We start from the raw sequence: 3,795 nt of genomic DNA, 5'->3' as shown, positions 1-3,795 counted from the left end.
GTGGCGGTGGTACGTTTAGTACCTACATAAAGCATTGGTACACTATTACCTAATTTGCTAGCAATGCTAGCAGCTGTATTTACTTCTAAAATGACGTAATTTCTTAACAGAATTAACTATTAATGAAGGGTAAAGCTATCGCGTTTGGATCAAAAAATAGCTGATACGGTGTCCTAAGAAATTTTAACGCTAAGGTCAATTACGGACCTTAAGAGGAGTTCCTACCTCAAGCAAAGTGGAGAACATATTTCCTTTAGTTAATACCCCTTAGGATCTGGGATCCTTCATCCAGATAACTAGCACTACCGTTATTAAATCTAGACACCAAGGACATAGTAATAACATTACAATTTTCTCTTTTCAGATGAAATTGGAGATCAAGACGGTTCATACAACATGGCGTCGATAAATTCTAACGAGAAAAGTCCGGGGGATCCCCCAGATAAGAAGATAGCTGATGCAGACGCTGAAAAACAACCGCTATCAGGATAAGTGTTAAAGAAGTATTTAAAGGGTAGAAGAAAGTATAAGGGGTAGGGTATAAAGGATGATTCCACAGCTATCCGGGAGACAAGACCGAGCACTGTAGACCCAAATGGGTTGAGCCTTTCTGCATGGATAGCCGAGTGGTTAAGGTCACCCACAATACGCGTCGTGTCGCGGCGTCTCTTGTTTTGATCCCCGCGTGAAGCAAACGTTTGTGATCAAAGAATGATTTCCCTGTGTCTAGATGTCTTTGTGCATGTGACTTGAGACGCTAAAACACTCATGTCAGATGTGAACATCCGAGAAGCTGGTTCGGTCATCAAGTACCAGTCTCCCGGACAGCTGTGGAACCAGTCTTAGATATAGAAAAAGGATATTAAAGGTATAATTATATCAACAAGAAGAATCAAAGTACTGTCTTAACAAAGGATTTCATGGGGAGCCCAAAACTTATTTTACAAATGGTACTATTGCCTTCTTGGTAAACATAATACATGTCTACACACTAGATCAATATTTTAAATATCACCGCACCGGTTATAAAACACACGCACCTTGTGTTGTTCCGTGAAGATTTTACATGGTGATTTTTAATTTTCTGACTTCAAAGTTTAATTTTCTTTCTTTTCCTTTCGCTAACCTTTCTTGGAAGAATGCTGTTCATGTAGGTATTACTTTTTATTATCTTTACTATTTATTGTTACCTTAATCTTAAGGTTTTATTCGTTTTTTATATAACATATTTAGCGCCATACACGCTGTCGTATTACATAAGACATCACTGTTATTGACTGTTAGAAAATTGAACATGTAAGGGAAATACAGGTAAAATTGGTTACAAAAATGTCAAGAAATCAGCAACTAAGTCGAATAAGTGTCTTTAATTAACCGTTAATACTGAACTATTTTAGGATGGCTATGCCACTATTAGCACCAGCACTGCCTTTACTGGTTCATCCACTACCAATTTTAAACAGCTCAACCGATTTTTATCATGTTTAAGAAAATTCGGACATAATTCACCTTTCGCTCAATCCGTTCGGGGGCTATGATGCCACAGAAAGACAGTCACGTAAAACTTATAACACCCCTTTTTGCGTCGGGGGTAAAAAAAATTTGAAAGGTCTTGTAATTATGACATTTATAATTAAATCAAAACATCTGGAACATGTCGCGTCAAATCCGAAAATAACTTTATATCTAACGTATCAATCGTTTTATCCCATATAAGACGATTTAGAGTAATTTATATGTTTGCTTTGGTCAAAGATAAAAGTCTAAATACTCAAATCAAGAATTAAAATGGATAAGTCGAGATAAATTAAAATTCAATGATGAGTGATGCAGAATAATAATAAATTGGACTGTGATGAAAATCTGAAATTAATCTCGTGTACATAACCCGAGATAAACATATATATGGCGTGATTAATTATACAGATAAATCATTGAACTTTGATTTTGAAAATGATTAGACTTATTGGAATTCCTCTTTGTATATAGTTCAAATCTCAAATTTTACGTTACTGGATTATTTGATAAGATATAGTATTATACTCGTTAAGTTCTAGATAAACTGTGCTTAATAATATTGGTATGTCTCAATACGATTTATGGAGTAAATAAAATAATATGGAACTGTAGACCGCGCGGTTGAGGTCACCACGCTTAACCCAGTGCGGGATTTATCGCGAGTTTGATTTCCGCGTACGGTAAGGGTTTGTGAGCTACACAACTGAAGGAGCTGGAGTCTGGGTGTCTTTGTGCATGTAATGATAGGCTTATATTTTTGTGAACCCTTCACGACGCAAGGATTATCTACTATTCTCTATGAAGGAGTCAGTCGTACTAATACTTGACGTTTTGGATTGTAATCTATGATCGATGTTACATTGTCTAGACCGTCTGTTTTATGAGAATTCCGTCAATTATGCAATTTTGATAAATATGAAACTGTAAAAAATATACATTTCTCCGAGCACTAATGCTGATTCACACATAAATGTATGAAACTGACAAGTCAAAGTCACGTCACTTATCGAATGTCATTCTCATACATTTGAAGGTTTGCATGCTAATGTAATGTGACATTGTCCAAAAGTTAGGATATAGGATCTCAATAGCACACCTAACTTAATCCTTATTAATATCCCTACTAATATTATAAATTCGAAAGTAACTCTGTCTGTCTGTCTGTTACGCTTTCACTTCTAAACCACTGAACTGATTTTAATGAAGTTAGATACAGAGATAGAGTTGACCTTGAGAAAGAACATAGGATAGTTTTTATCCCGCACTTTAGAGGAGTTCTCTTGGAAACGCGATATAACCGAAGCCGGAAGCAAGTGATAGATAAACTAGACAGAGTTAAACATCATTAGTAATTAACTCTTACAATTGTCTCGAAACCGATATTCTAACAGGTCTAGTTAAAATGGTTTTTGTTAGGTAATTGAGCCGGTAACCATCGTCAGGTTAACCACAATAATACACTTGACATTAATAGCCTATGAACGTAATTACCGGTAAAGTTATTGTAATAAAAGTCATGTAATCGTCCCACTACTGGGCAAACAGTCTAGAAAACAAATCAGAAAATGTCGGTTGTCAAGGTCTTTTTTTTTGTAAGGCGTGGGAATCCTCATTGACACCCGCTTCCTCGGGGGAGGAAATGGGTAGTGTCAGACTCTTACTGACTAAACCTGAACCGCCATGCTACGTCATCCGCGCCTTTATCGCCTTTGTCGGTATGTCACCACACAAGAAGTCTGACCGCGGACCGTCATTACCTGAAAATATATGTCAAGAATATAATTGCCAAATACATTAAGGCCCGATTTTTCAATCGTCAGATAACTTTTGTCTGAGGAATAAATATGGTTTGTGCATATTTTCTATACAAAAGCCAATATTCGTCGAATAAAAGTTATCTGGCGATTGAAAAATCGGCCCTTAATAAAATAAATGCTATTATTATTGCCGATTATTTTATCCGAGTATCGATTAAGAAAAGTGCTCGAAAATCCTTTGTTTGGAGTCGAGATGCAAAAGATTACTTATCTTATCAAACAACGATAGTCACGGATTGAAGACTTTAACTCTTGTAGTAGCAAATGGTAGCATTACGAAATGAAAGATAACTTTGCTTTGTTCACTTTAGGGATTTATTCAAGTAGTTATTTGTTATGATATTGTTGTTAAAATTGTTATTTTATCATTGCTTATTTGAATTAGAAGCGATGTCATCAGAATTCCTTAAGTGGATACAGAACTATTTGATAGCGAATCGCCCGATTAGTTTGGACCCTC

This window comes from Trichoplusia ni, chromosome 10, assembly GCF_003590095.1.
Source record: "Trichoplusia ni isolate ovarian cell line Hi5 chromosome 10, tn1, whole genome shotgun sequence".
Taxonomy (NCBI): Eukaryota; Metazoa; Arthropoda; class Insecta; order Lepidoptera; family Noctuidae; genus Trichoplusia; species Trichoplusia ni.
Note: the sequence above shows the minus strand (reverse complement) of the source record.